Genomic DNA, 16,018 nt, shown 5'->3' on the forward strand with positions numbered 1-16,018 from the left:
TTTTTTGAGCAATCTATATATATATATAAATATACAGAGGTGGGTAATAACTAGTTACATGTACTCAGCTACATTCAGCTACAATAAAAATTATTGAGTTTTCAGTAAATTTAGAGAAAATTCAGGTCAATGATCTTGGCCTGTATGTCAAAATGTCTGGACTGATTAACAGAGTGTGCAAAGAAAAATCATCACATACTGCTGATTTACTGCTGTCCAGAGGGGTTGCAAGAGTTTTAACAACATAAGTGCCAATAAGGGTGAGACTGCTAAAGCTGTATATACATTTTTGCATAATGTGGGACATTTTGATTAATCATATTTCATATCTCCTTTCTAGAAGTGCTGATAGGAATCATATAATATGGAAACCAGAAAAGATTCAGCTTGAATTTTTCTTTAACAGAAATCAATCTCAAGAAATATTTTTCAGAAAATATATTTAGTGAAGTAATGGATTAATTTTTTTCACGCATCTATAAGAAGAAGAGAAATTATTTGCACCTCCTGGAATAATGAATGACAGCTGTGGCTGATCCAGGGAGCCCTGAGCCAAGCCTTGTCACGTAATGCATGCCCGATATGTCAACGTCCATCAGGGGTCCAACTCTTCAAACTGCTCCCCCTCTTTGCTCTCTGCCTGTAGAGAAGCCAGGGGACAAGAGTGGGAGCAGGGTGTGAAGACAGGCCCTCTCAAGACTTGAGGGGATGCATTCAAAGCCAGCTGGTCTGGCTTTGAGGCTAATCAATGGACAGAGTGACAGAGAGAATCAAAAAGGGGATGAGCTGTAGTGTGAACTAAAAGACGAGATAAGAAAAGTGAATTCACTCAAAGGAAGAAAGGTGGAAGCTGGAGCAGGCTCTGTGAAAGTGTTGCTGGATCAACAGGTATGTATCTTCGGCTACACAGGGGTCTGATTTCTTACAAAGGATTTAAAATATAATAGGAGTCAGTTGTGATGTGAAAAATGTGTCTTCAGTTTTCATTATTAACCAAGAATATGTCATCTTGCAATCCTATTGTATCATACTACTGTAGGTATGAGTACAATATCTAACTCTTTTGGTGAAGACAGAGCATGTAAAGGGTTTCTTACATTGCGGAACATGAGGGTTATACATTATTGTAGAAATGTCAATGTTTGGGAAACTCAGAGGAGAAAGAGGCATGTGGTGTAACCTTGTGGAAGAGCCTGGTAGCGATAGATGTTAAAATACCGATCTTCTTCTTCATTGAAACCCCTGAAAAAAGAAAAACAGCCAGGTAGAATGAGGGTTTAAGCTTACTGTACCATAAGAACCATTTTAACTGTCAAAATATTTTTTTTTTATCTACCCCTAAATTAAAGGTGTAAACTTAATTTCAAGTATGAAAAGTCCTGATTTTTACTGTATGATTGGGTAGAATTAAAAACAAAAACCTACTACAAGCTGTGAGAAGACTACATACATGTTGAGGGTCTTAAAAGACAGAACAATAAACTCCCCCTACTTCCTGGAAAGTAAAGAAAGACAAAGCTGCGTGCTTCAAAACTAGAAGCTCCCAGCCTAGCCGCAAAAAAGGAGAAAACATATTCAGTAAAAAAAGGAAAAAAACTCACGTGGAGTTTCCACTTTCATACGACCTGGTTACCTCAGAAAGAAAGATAGAAGAGATTCCACCCGATGCGCACCATTTTCTTTTGAAGAATGCTTATGTTGTGTAAGACATGCCCAGCACCACACATCACAGGGAAAAAAAAAAAAAAAACGTAAAAAAAAGTTGGTATGCGTTTGCATTCACCAGCCTTTGCTAAGACACCCCTAAATAAATTCTATTGCAACCCAATGCCTGCAGAAGTCATCTATTCACTGAACAGTCTCCTTAATTAATCTCGGTATACCTACAGCTCTCCTTTAAAGGCCTCAGAACATTATAAAAAACAAAAAAACAGCATCAACAAAGGCTAGGGAAACAACACAAAATGGGTTGGGTATACAGATATGGTTAAAAAAAATTTGTAGCAACAACATATCTCACACATTTCTTCTTTTTTTACCACCCTAATATGGATAACATTGAAGGGGGCTAGTGTCCAGTGCCATCAGCTGCGCAAAAGGCTGGGTACACTCCTGGATAGCTCTCTATTCCATAGGGTAAAATTTTAAACTCAGACAACAGATAACAATTCATGTACTTATAAATACAGCTGTCAGCTGAAGGCCTCAGAGGTTAGTTAGACAGCATTGGTAAAATAAACGGCACCATGAAGCTAAAGAGAAACACACGGGCAGGTTAACCTGGTATCCTTTTAGAATGTGGTTGGTTGGGGGATAGAGTATCCACACAAACACAGTGAGAACAGTGAGGACCCTTCTACAAATTTCTAATCAAGGCAGTTATGCTGTAAAAATGCAGTCTATCTTCAATCAATTATTTAAAATTGTCATTTAATGAAGCCTGGCAGAAGTTAACTGAAGAAACTGATTACTCCCTTACATCCACCTACGACATAGCCAATCAGCTTTGAACCATACCACCACAAAAGCCAATTGGCATCCAAAGTTTATCTTATAAGGCCTCCAATCTGCAACTCGTCTGCTACCTAGTCCGCAAGCAGTGGTTGCGCTGTGTGATTTCATTCAGGTGACCCCGTTTCAACCCAACTCCAGCCCGTCCTCCACCATCATAGCTAAAGCTTCATTGGAGTTTCATTGCTCCCGGACTCTTGCTGCGTTCCACGTCTCATTTCAACCTGGCCGGCAGAACACCGTCATGTTGAGCCTGGTTCTGCCAGAGGTTTCTTCCCAACAGAGAACTTTTCCTCTCTACTGTCCCTTCATGCTTGCTCATCATGGAGAGTTTCTCTCAACCTGTGTTATCCAAACTAAACTTCCATCTTCCAGGTCCCTGAGTTAAGCTCTTGTATCATCTCACGCAGTCCACTGGATCTCCCCACAAAGCTCAGCATGCCGTGTCACTAATCAGCAGTCTACAGACTGACAGACATCATCTACCTCCAGTCCAACACCAGTTTCAGGCCTGGGGGGCGGCAGGCCTATTCTATACTCCTGTTCATGCATATCTATCAAAATTCAGCACTATGTTTCCTGCCGAGGTCTGAGCGCAAATGACCAAATAGTTGTATCACTTAATTTCTTCTAATTGTCTTTTCTCTTTGTGGGAGATTTTCAGATTGAAATCTATTTATTTGAGGTCAGTGCCATCAAACATAGTAAAAAGCGTTTGCTAATGATGAGATGTGAAAGAAAAAAAAAAAAGTTTTCAGCTAATCATTTTTAACTCCTTTCCTTAAATAAGATATAATGTACTCACCTGACCTGAACTAACACAAGAAGCACTGATTAAGGAATAGCTGTAAATATATAAACTCAGTTGGGAGAAACTGTTGAAAGAACAACAATTGGTAATACGCTCTCATTCAAGTTACCACAAAACATGTGAACATTTTAGTTCTAGAGACAAAAACTATACTTTTCTACCTTGATGCAAACTGTTTTCTGTGATGGGAAATGGACACTGCATTTCACCCTGAACACATCAATCAAAATGTGAAATACAATAGAGCGGTGGCAGCATCATGCTGTGGGAATACTTTTCTTTAACAGGGACAGGAAAGCAGATTAGAGTTGATGTGAAAATGCAAGGAGGTAAAAATACAGCTGGGAAAAGACATTTCACTAGCAGCAAAATATCAAAAACTGGGACAGGTTATGACCCTCAAGAACAATGACCATAAACACAAGGCTGCAATGCCGTTGCGAAATATATATTTTTTGCACCAACTGCAAACAATCCTAGTCCACAACTGCATAGGGGGCCTCTGAGAGGTCGGGGCCCCAAAGCAATTGCAGACTCTGCTTATAGTTAACGCCACTGATTAGTAGGTTTCTCATTCGGACCTGCTTCCACTCCACGCTCAGAATAACCTAAAGGTTGATCCTCCTCACATGCATAATGTTATGAAAAAAAAAAAATCCGCCCTCTTTCCTGATAGGATGCCGAACAGACGCTGCAGAATGTAATTGGCCGCAGGAGGTGACCTTTAAATGGAGTTCAACTACTACTGTAAATGTAGGATAAGAAAATATATTTTATTAAAAATACAAAAAAGCAGAGAAGGGACGTTAGGAAACTATATATTTTTTATATGTAATACTTTCGGGTTATAAAATTGTATATTATATTATTTCATATTATTTTTATATTATATTATATTAGCTATGATTTCCGTCACTGGTTTAAATTGTATTGAGTTTTCTCAGGTTTGTGGGACTAAGAGAAAACTGAAAGGAGGAGGATCGGAGGGGAGGGAGCAGAGGAGAAGCAGGCAACTCGTCAGATGGGGAGGAGTCTCACACTGACAAGAGGGAGATTGGCTTTTTCTGAGTTTGTCGGCTCCCCCTAAAATAGCAGTCAGTGTGTAAATGTGAACTGAAATTACGTTTATCCACTGGAGTCACCGATATAGAGTGTCTATATACAGCGACGGACTCGGGAGTAAAGGTGAGTAACGGAAATAGAAACAATGTTGCGGAGTGTGGCGGCGGTAACTGTCAGGGAGAGGAGAGGAGCGCAAGAGGGAGACGTAGAGTGGATTTGGGACACATTTCTTTTTTTCTCCCACCTATCTGTACCTGACTTCTAGTTGAGTAGAGTTTGCTTATGTTCATTAAACACCGGTTACAAGCTCTCACGTAGCTTCTTGCAAGATTTCCGAACTGTTATCATAAGGAAATAAATCCCTCAGAGTTAGTCATCTTGTCCGCAAAGCTTTGGAAAAGCGGCGCAAAACAGTAATCAGTGCGTAATAACCCCGTGGAGCCACCGTGGATCTGCGCACACGGTAATAGAAGTTGTCAGGCGAGGAGTTTGCTGCAAATTAGTATGTGCTAATGTTATGCAGCTGGAAAAAAAAAAAAACATACATAAAAGCACCCTCAATGTTAAAAAGTATTAAATCATCTATTTTTATGCGCATATTGGAGTTGATAAATTGTAATAAAGTGATTATATTTCTCCAGCTGTAAATGAGGTGACAGGATCGGTCCATGTGATTTGAATCTAATCTGGTGAATTCAAGTGAAGTTTTAAAATAGGGTCTCACATCCAGCATAAGTGTTGGACATGGAGGCAGGTTGTGCCTGCGTTGGGATTTTGGAGCTTCTAGCGGTGTCTTGTGGTTCTGTGAATTTCTGGCTCCCTGATGACCTTAACCTCCAGCCAGAGAGGACAGGAGCCAACAGTAACCTGAGCTCAGATGTTGAGTGAAAGGCTAAACATGTCTTCTGGATGAGGGAACAGTTTTTATTTCAGATAGACACATTTATTATCGATTTATCAGATTTAAATTCCTGATTGGATAGGTCCAAGGATAAAATAATTTAAATCTGTTACCTTTATTAACTCTCTGTCATTATGGCCCAATAATGGCACAAGCTTATTGCAACTGTATGCACTTTTATGAGTTTATTCAATAGAATAGAATAGAAAATCCCTTTATTGTCCCTCATTGGAGAAATTCTGGTGTTTACAGCAGCAAAAAGATTATAGAATAAAAATAGCCACACAAATTTGGACCTTAGAAATAACAACAATATAATAGTGAAGATTTAAAAAATAAACAAATAAAATACTGTACTATAAAGTGTTTTAACCATATAAATAAATAACCAATATACAGCTAATGAAATTTTTTACACTACTGGCTATTTGGAAAAAGCAGCACCATCAGAGATGTGCAAAATGACAGCAGCGTGTTATTTAAATGAATAAGATAGATTCAAATCAGATGTATTATTTTGTGCTTTATAAGGGAGGGTCCTTTGGAAACAGAAGATTAGAACCTCTAAAGAACCTAAAAATATTATTAAACCAGGAAAAGGAAAAGACTGATATCCTAATTTGTAACTTTTTTCAGTTTTTTTTTACTTCTGTTTGTCATTGTTTTTTTCTCATTCTATTAATACATGTTAGAATGAAGGAGGCATTTAGTTGTATTTGGTTATTTGTGCTTTTAGAGTTGTTAAGCTTTTTGTTATTTTAGTAAATAAAACATATATAAACATTAAGAATGTGCTCGGCATGACATTCTCAGCGCTCAAGTACACTGAACAAAGAAAAATACTTTCACAGCATTTAAACATAAATATGCTGTATTGTAAAAGAGAAAGACAACAGTTATTTCTACTGCTGACAAAATAATCACAGATAAACACTGATTAGCACAATTATGAGGTGAAAAAAAACATTTAGTTGTTTTGATTGTATTAACGCTTAAGCAAGTAAACACAAGCTAGACTTTTTTTCTTTTTTTAAGTGCTGTTTGCATCGAGTGCAATGGGTTACAAAGTAACACAGGGCATCTAATGAGCTGCTGTTAGATAGTCTGCTGTCAGCTGCTTGTCAGACATGGCGCTCATAGCTTGCCAGCTCCAGTTTTGAAACAGCGTTACCTTATTAAGAGTCATGTGGAAACTCTTTTAGTATTCACACCAAGACTGTCTGTGTTTCTCTGTAGGTGGAAATGTTTACAAACTGTTTATTTTGCTTTCTTCTAAGCCAGCTGACAGGCAGTGCACTGTAATATGTGTGTGTGTGTGGGGATTGTATTAGGATTCACACAGCTGGAGAGAAAATTAATGATGGTTTCTGTTGTTCTCAAATGACTCTAGTTGCTGAAATGGTTTTTACGCAAAACTCTTTTTAAAACTGTCCTTTTTATGTCCGTACTACCCTGGTGGTATGCACATTATCATACCAGCTGGTTGCCGGTGATTTCTTAAGCAAAGCATTAAAGCACCGTCCAATCTGCAGTCATTAGCTTGCACGCTGCCCCAGGCCTCATCAGTAATGGTTCTTGTTGCTGATGATCCGTGTCACGTGAGCTCTTATGTCTAATGTGCGGATGAGGGGTACTTCTACTGGGCTGAGATGAATACTGTGTTAACAGTTTGTGTCAAGTATTAGTCAAAGGGATGACTGTGAAGGCACACAAGATGTTACTTTCACGCGCACGCTTTGAACTGTTGCACTAATTCCTCCATCTCTCAGAACGGTCCGGCTGCGTGTTGCATAATTTTATCAAATATGATATAATTTTTTCTGTTTGATTGCTAATAACTGCCGTTCTTTGTGAACCATTTTAGCTTTGTTAAGTATGTAGCCCCTGCATGCCTTTTCGAACGTGTCTAATTGCTCGTCAGCGTCTTTGCACAAGTTCTCAGTCAAAAGGGAGGCATGAGAGGTGGTGATGGTGTAAGGAATGGGCAGCTGCAGCATCTTTTACCGCTCTCCTCGTCCCTCTTCAGTCTCAGTGTCTCCTTCCAGGAGAAATGTGGAGTGTGTGGGCGAGTCGGATCTGCAATTAACGCCGGTTGTCAGAAAGAAAACGCTGGCGTTTACACCATGCCTCTGAATCACTAAGTAAAAGTCTTTCTGCTCCGCTCTTCTCCTCCCAGGACATTTTTCTTTGTTTTCCCAAGGAGGACAAAACACCAGAGAGCTGCCCTCCAAGGATGCACTGAGTGCACAATAAGAGATAGATACAGAACATTCTGGTCCAATAAAGAGGATAGTTTTTGGTTTGGTAAGCCAAGATGTTCTTTTATACTGCAGCTTTTAAGAGAAAATTAAAATCCTCACAGATATCACACAATAATGAACAAGGGAAGCTTTTTTTTTGCATGGTATTTGAATTTACTTGGCTGCTCTGCAAAAGAAATGCTGTAGCACTTGGATAAATCCTGTACTGCATGCTTGGCAAGCGAGCTTTATTAAAAAAAATAAATTAAGCATTTAATTGTTTTGGTCGGAAAATTGTGCTGTGAGGCTCCAAATAATCAGTTTGTTTCTGCTGTGGCCCAATGTTCTCGTCTTACATTGTTTTGCATTGTATGACTCGTAAATTTAAAAAAATTCTAACACTATTTGAACTTAAAGTTAAACAAGCTGTCAGAGGAAGGATAACTTTCCACTTGTTAAAACGAGGCGTCTTAGTAACATGAGTCGTTGTTTGTTGGAGCTCCGTCATCAATATGGAGATTCCAGCATTCCCCTGTGAGACCTGGAGGTTACATGCAGAATGTTGAGCCTTGCAGATAATGCTTTGCACCGCAGTTAACTGTAGACTGTTTCCTGTAAACCAAACAGGGAATATTTTGTTTTGGTGTTTCAACGCCTCAGATGTTTGGTTAAGAAAAAAAAAATGATCTGTGTCGGTTCAATTATTGATTCATTTATGATTGATTGCATGTGAATATACTTTTGAACCAGCAATAAGTAACCAAAGGCAAAAGCTTTCAGACTGTTTCAGGGTTTCTTAGTGATCTGTACTCAACACACATGGCTAATGATGGGTTATCTATTCAAAACAACAATTAGCCAATAGGTCTTTATGAGAAAATTAAGGGAATTTATGGAACATCAATTTCTGTCCCAGGCTCAAAGTGGTTTTTGATGAGTTTTTCTTTCTGAATAGTGCCTCTGTGTTGGCATCAAGGGTGTGGAATTCTCATTTTCCCCTTACATTAGTGCAGGGCACATTACTTTTATGTTACTACTCTTTTAATTCATATATCAGGATCCACGGACCACCTTAAAGTTACATTTTACCAACCCCAGGCAATTATTAGCTGAAAAATTTAGAAAATAGGCCAAGCCCTCCTGAATGTCATGCCCAGGAAACCTGTAGCAGCATGGCTTAGCTAGTGATTTTTTTTTCTACTGTGTTACGGTTTATATTTTTTGGATACCAATAGCAATGCCATACAAATGACAGAAGTGTGTCTGAATCATCTTAAAAATCTATTTTTTTTTGATAGTGTGCTATTTGGAACCTGAAAAGAGTTTACTTTTAGTTCCCTATAGCTTAAGATCTCACTTCTTTAGTGCTTCAAAGTAAGAGCTTTAACTATGAAGGGCATGAAGCGCTCCCCTTTTAGATCTTACACCAACTTCTGTTGCACTAATACTAAGATTCCTACATTTTAAAAGGGGCTTTTGAGAAATATAAAACACATGTGTCAGCCAGACTGTATCCCAATAGCTCCCTGAACGTATAACCACAGCTCAGTGGCAGCTCATAAATGCCCAGTAATTTTTTAATCCCTCTAGCTGTCTGATGTAGGTTCAGAGGGTGAAAGCTTTACGCTGAGATGCTGCCTGTATAGCAGGACAGCCAGCAGTGACCTTTCAACTGTCCTGCCCTTGACTCAGACCTCAGGTGGTAAGCCATCGTGTTTGGCTCACTCAGCACATGAGCTGCTCAGCAGGGCAGAGCAGCTTAAAGCTCCATGTTTTCTTTTGTGGCTTGCTCTTTGAAACACGCCTAAGCAGGAAGCGTCTTCACCTCCTCCACCTGATGTTGAAGGGTGGTCATGCGTATTTAGAGAAATGATGGACGTTTTACTTTAAGTTTAAGTCCGTTCGGGTTGCTGCTTCCTTAACTGAGCATAAAAAAAGAAAAAAAAAACTACACAAGCACTCGTTGTGGTTTTGCGAGGCCAGACCGCTGGGAGCATGCGGTGGAGCAAAGGTGACGACTTTTACAAGTTGAGTCATTTTGCACCTTTTAGCTCCCTCCTCCTCTTTCTGTTTGTTTCTGGACAGAAAAGAGAAAAAAAAAAGCAGAATCACACTGTGTGTGTTTTCTCTGACGTGGTGATCGACACTGGAAATGCAGTGGAGATTTTTAAAGTAAAACCCCACAATACCATGTACTTGATTTAATTTTATGCAATAGGCCAACAGTAATAGTGTGTAATTATAAACCAAATTAAAGAATAATTAAAAATTTTAAATGAAGAAAATCCGAAACATTTTCTAGAAGAAATATATAAGTGCTGTTCCTCTTTTGATATAAAATGTTAAAAGGTCTTGCCATAGTATGCCAGTTCTACATATACTTTTATGAAACTCTTATTCCAGACTTTTCTCTGGCATGTTTATAAAAATCATTAACCTGTCGGAATAATATGATAGAGAAATAAAATGGTTTTCAAAACAGCTCTGAAAGACGTGTGTACGCACATCGGGACAGCACTTCAGTAGCAGGAATGCTGAATAATAATTATTCAGGTGCCTTAAGTTTTAAGTTTCTGTTTCTTATTAGCCTTTTTGTTCAATGTTTTTTTAATCTATCCAGTAAATTTGATGACAATTACATGTTTTCCTATAAACATCTGAGGCATTTACAGAAATTTGTAATAATACTGATACTAAATGACACATCTGGACCTCTGTTGGGTAGGTAGGGCTGGGTGATTCATTGATTTAACCGGTTAATCACATTTTTCGTTCATGGCGTTTAAATTTTTGGAGAATTTGGAGCCTCAGAATGACACACACACATATTTATATATATATATATATATATATATATATACACTCAAAACTAATAAATAAAAAAAGCTAATTGTGTAATACCACTAGATGCAAATATTAAGCTCTTTATGTTTACATTGTTTATTGTGAAGCATGACGTTACAAGCATTTTTCACAGCTTGAATTTTATGCCCTTTAAATCAAGGTTACTTGAGGGGATGATTTCAATTAAAGTAAATTTTGAAAGCATGATATGTTAGTTGCAATTTTTGTCATGAAATCCCATAAAAATTGATCAGTCTAATTTGTTTTGAAAAAAAATTGACATTAGATTTCTAAGCCATATCGCCTAATCTTAGTGTTATAGGTGCTGTAAATATTTGACTAAGTTGAAATAAGTTAATTTAAGGTAGCAGTAGTAGGGGGTTGGTAAAAAGGATCGCATCACCTCTCAGACTGAAGCTTGTGAAACTTTAAAATGTCCTTCCTCTTCACAAATATCTCTACTTTGTATGATCAGACACATAAAATCCAATGAAAAGCATTTAATTTTGAGGTTGAAGCTGGAGAAAATGTAGAAAATATACATATTTTTTTAAACTACTTTATACTCTTAAGAACAGTGCCCTGATGCCAGCTTTGTTATTTCCTCTATTTAGTATTAAGTCCATTTTGTTACCTTCAAATCTTGTGTCAACTAGATGTATAATAGGTGATGCAGCTGCAAATCGCTGTGACTAGATAATCAAACAGAATCCCTCATAAAGCAAAACTGAAGTTAAGATAGACATCAATTTGCTGAGTTGCATTTTAACTGCATCTTAATGAGACTTTAAAAAAAAACCCAACATAAATCAAAGGAATATATTATAATATAATTTTCAAGATCAAAGATCTCCCATGATTGCTAATATGCTCCGCTGTATTGATGCTCCACTGGAGAACCTTAAAAGCTTCTCTCATCAGAGTTTTAACTTCTTGGCTCGTACGTGGAGTCGATTATGAAACGAACAACGGAGAAACAATTCAAGCGTACAGAGAGTTAACTTTTTCAAGAGCCTGTTTGATGAAGAGGTTTATGTGGTGTTACAGAGTGTTAAAATAGAGTCTGTAAATCATTGCTTTTATTGCCATTTAATCCAACCTCCCACTACGCCACCCAGAATAGCAGAAAGTAGAATACATGTAAAAGTGTTTATCAGTAGATGGTGGAGTAATTAGAGCTGTGAGACTTAGGTGTCACAGCTCATATATCAAGGCCATTGAGTAAACCTCCAGGAGCTCCTGGAAATACCAGCTGGATCTCCAGCTGCAGGAAGGAGACCTCGTCTGTCAACATCCTTGGATTTCAGTCTGCTTGTCAGAGAAGGCTTGTGATCAGGGACAGCTGAGGGGGATGTGATTCCTCCCATTATTCCAGAGCAGACCTGCCATATGAACAGAGCAGGGAAGTGACCCCCCCCCTTTCCTCTTTCCTTTAGTCCACTGTAGGGCTCTGACATACAGTTTGAAATATTCTTCCTTTCTTCTGATAACAGCATTGTGAGCATTGATAGATGATCATAGTTTCTGAAACAGTGTTTTTATGTGTACTTGTAGTTTAAGATAAAATAATCTGACCCTCTAACCTTTCCTAATTAACATAAGAGTATAAACATTTTCATGAATGGCTTCTACAGTTTTCAGTCTAAATATCATCCCCCATTACAATGTCTATATTTGTAATTACAATTATGTCAATAGAAGAGCTTTTCTATGAATCCAGGGCATCGAGAAATGATTGACTTTGCATCTCCGGCTTCCAGATCTGTCTCAGTGTGACTGTGACTGTGAGAGAGGTGTTGAGCCTGCCCGCTGTTTGCGTGGCGGCCCGTCTGTCCTCTCCCTTTTTCTCCCTGTCCACTTTCCATCTGTGTACTGTGGGCTGCAGATTTAGGTGAAAATGGTGTAGTGTTTCCACCACTGAGCTGTTGCTGTCCTGCTTTTATGTCAGACTGTGTTGTTTTTCATGTTGTTTCTCTGTTTTACTCACCCCCGCCACTCTTCTGCTTGTGTTTTAGTTGCCAGGAGTGTTCACGTTGTACAAGGTGGTTATAGAGGGGGGGGACATTAATCATCAACCACCGGACTGTGGGAGCTTTTGACTTGAAGCTATGATGTGAAAGAGGCTAGGAGTCAGAATCCAAGGGCTAACCAAGGAATCGGAAAAGATTTCCAGAGGGATGAACTTCTGCCTGTGAGGCTTTCTCTGGCTTTCCCTTTGTCTATGTGTCTTTCTCTCAGGTTTTGCACACAGGACCATGTGACAGCTAATACAGGTCATCTGCTTTGTGAAACACTTTGATCCAAGTCTGCAGAAATAGTCTAATTATTTACATGTTAAATATCTTTTGTTGGGCTCATCATCGTTAAATCCCTTATTTTTAGATCGAAGCAGGCATCATCTACTTAGAAGTGTCAAGGTATGCCAAGGCTTTAAAAAGACATTGGTTCAAATCATAAACAATTTTCCTCAGATATGTTCCTGGGTGCTAACCATTCACTTACTAGTAAAATCTACCTACAATTTATATGAAGTAGTTGTGATACTTTTGTTTTAAATTTAAAGGTGCAAATTTACTTTATATGCCTATACCAAAAAGACCAACATTGATTATGATGAGAAAATGCTATATACTCCAAGCGTCTGTCCTTGTGTTGTTTTGATTGTCCTTTTTAAGCCTAAATAGAACCTCAACACTTGGTACAATAAGGTGACATAAACAGACGTGGCGCCATCTACCGGCAATAACGCTGAACTACCAGAAAGCCAGAGGGTGGCTGTTAATGCAGCTAGTAAATAAGTCCCGACTGTGCTGTAATGTCTCGTGGGAAACCAACAGCTTGGAGGATAGAGCTTCAAAGCATTTCTAACACCAGTTGCGCTATTTACAATTACATGCACTCATGTGTCTATCAACTTGACAGCAACATCAGAATTCTTCCTGAGCTTCAGCTTTAGTGTACTCCAATGGTTATACTGTTTTTCCAACTCGACTTTTAGCCCTTAAGTTTTACGCTGGGGGTTCCACACTCACTTGCCTCTATTAATTGGGCTGGTTGACCAATTGTATGCATGCACAGTGACATAACCCCGAACACATGATGTTGTTATCGTAAATATACACAGAAACGCTAAATCTACTAATAAACTGAGGGAAATCACACCTTAAAAGAAAAAAGAAAAAAGCTAAGATGGCGTAATTTTTTATAAAAGAGTTAGTGGCATTTAAAATTTTGATAATGCCAAATTATGTGACTATACCTTTAAGGAGAAAGCTGCAAATTTAACTCATCTTGGCCATACGTTTATGCTCTGAAAATGGTTCAGACAACATATCCAAAGGTTGGTATAAGTTTGTAAAAGTGTTTCATATATAATCATCTGCTGTGTAGTGGTTTTGAAGCAAGAGGTACTCTGTCATCTCCAGAAGTTCTCCGATGACTCGGCCATAGTAGCCTGTGTTTCTGAGGGGAATGAGCTGGAATATTGATCGGTCATCATGAACTTTGTGGACTGGTGTGAGAAGAACCAACTATGTCTTAACAGCAGTAAGACCAGAGATGGTGATCGATTTCAGTAGAAGACCACCACCTTACTCCCCTGTGAACATCCAAGGGGATGACATAGAAACTGGAGAGTTTCAAATACCTGGGTGTTCATGTCAACAAACTGGACTGGACTTATAACTATGACACCCTGTATAAAAAGGTCCAGAGCCACCTCCACCTCCTGAACAGACTGATATCCTTTGGAGTGAGGAGGTTCCTACTTAAAACCTTCTATGTGGTGGCATAAGCCCTCCTCTACACTGGTGTCTGCTGGGCCCCTGACAGCGCAGAGCGAGACAGATAGAGAATGAACAAACTAGTAAGAAAGGCCGCACCGTCCTAGGCTGCATTATGGACTCAGTCAAGGAAGTGGCTGAGAGGAGGGTGCTGTCCAAGGTTACATCCATCATGGACAACACCTTCCACCCTCTGCAACAGTCTGTAGAGGAGCTGAGCAGCTCCTTTAGTGAAAGACTTTTACACCCTGTTTGTAAAAAGGGGCGCTCCCGCAGGTCATTCATCGGTACTGCAACCAAATCCTACAATGCGACAATACAACAATAAAAACTTGTGCAATGTATAATGTGAAATTTAACATTTGATACCTTGTGCAATAGCTGTTTGTCTATATTTGAAACCCAGTGCAATAAGTATATATATGAACATAAATATCCATCTATATAAATACTCATGTAAACGGCCTAAATTTCTCCACTGTGAGATCAGTAAAGTCAATCAATCAATCAATCAATCAATCAATCAATCAATCAATCAATCAATCAATCAATCAATCAATCAATCAATCAANTCAATCAATCAATCAATCAATCAATCAATCAATCAATCAATCAATCAATCAATCAATCAATCAATCAATCAATCAATCAATCAATCAATCAATCTACAGGAAGTTTGGAGTGTTAACATTGTACTGCTGTATGAAACAACATTATTAACATGCTCAGCAAAGACTGCTACATGATTCCCTTGTTCAGAGAAAACAAAATTGGGTGTTTGGAAACAGTTCTGTCTCCAAAGAAACAGGCAAGCATCTCGTAGACTAAAATACCAAGTCACACCGTTATGTGTTAGCAGACCAACAGATAAACCATCCTGCATTTCCTTTTCCACGTCTACATTTTTTTTCCATAAATCCCCACAGTTTTATTCCATACGTGTGCAAACCTGTCACAGATCAATGCAACTGTGAATCAAATGCTGCAGCAGTAACTCAGTAATAACCTTACATAATTCCATGCTATGCTGTGCTATGGAGAGGCTTTTCTTACCTTTAGACATGCACTGTTTAACACTGAAAGTGAAATTCCAACAAACTGATTTAGAGGCATAGCAGAAAGTATTAGTATTTTCTGTTAGATGCAATAACATTTTTTTATTTTAATTGTATTTATTCACGTTACAAGTTTTATGTTTTAATCTCATCTGTGTTTAATCAGAGTGACAGTTTGATTTTTTCATAAGCGCTAACCAAGTTTGCACCGCTAATTATCCTTTAAATCCAGCTAAACTCCATAATCTGTTACATTTAAGTTCAAAAAGCTGCCTTCCTGTTAGACCTTGTTGAACCTTAGTTACATAATATTTAGTAATTTACAGATTTACAAGGAAGACCTCCAGCATCCTTCAGCTGCACATTGTAATGAGTAAATAAGTGAGTACACGCCATATAATAAAAACTTTTTTTCCTTTTAATAAAAAAAATATAACATGAATAACAGTCCTTGTGTGGCATAAAAATGCTAGAAAAGAAAAATCAGTGCTTCTAAAGCTAGTGCCTTTTGCTGTTGTTATGACTCATGGCCATCCTCACTCTTCAGATTGCATAAACCTTTTATGTAATGGAACACTGTGGGAAAGAGGCATTGAGTGGAAGATAAAAATGGGAAAATCAAATATTTATTCAGAACTTTTTGGATTTTATTTTCCATTAAAGTAAAATAAATTGTGGGAGAGACTCTCAAATATCTATCTATCTATCTATCTATCTATCTATCTATCTATCTATCTATCTATCTATCTATCTATCTATCTATCTATCTATCTATCTATGCTATCGTTAAAAAATATTATTGTATGACATAT

The 16,018-nt window shown here is 38.2% G+C and overlaps 1 protein-coding gene across 7 annotated transcripts in view; it reads left to right on the plus strand.

Annotated features, from left to right (window-relative positions):
- Positions 1 to 658: 658 nt before the first annotated feature.
- The window catches only part of mef2a (myocyte enhancer factor 2A), a 90,073-nt gene continuing 74,713 nt past the window's right edge, over positions 659 to 16,018 (plus strand). For 6 of the 7 annotated variants that reach the window (XM_015378710.1, XM_015378713.1, XM_015378715.1 and 3 more), the window contains exon 1: positions 4,351 to 4,507. The gene's annotated coding sequence lies outside the window, so the exon portion shown is untranslated. Of the gene's footprint in view, positions 889 to 4,350; positions 4,508 to 16,018 lie in introns of those variants that run through there. The other variant, XM_015378712.1, reaches the window with a different exon arrangement.

This window comes from Cyprinodon variegatus, unplaced genomic scaffold (assembly GCF_000732505.1).
Source record: "Cyprinodon variegatus isolate N-32 unplaced genomic scaffold, C_variegatus-1.0 Scaffold177, whole genome shotgun sequence".
In the NCBI taxonomy this organism is placed as follows: domain Eukaryota; kingdom Metazoa; phylum Chordata; class Actinopteri; order Cyprinodontiformes; family Cyprinodontidae; genus Cyprinodon; species Cyprinodon variegatus.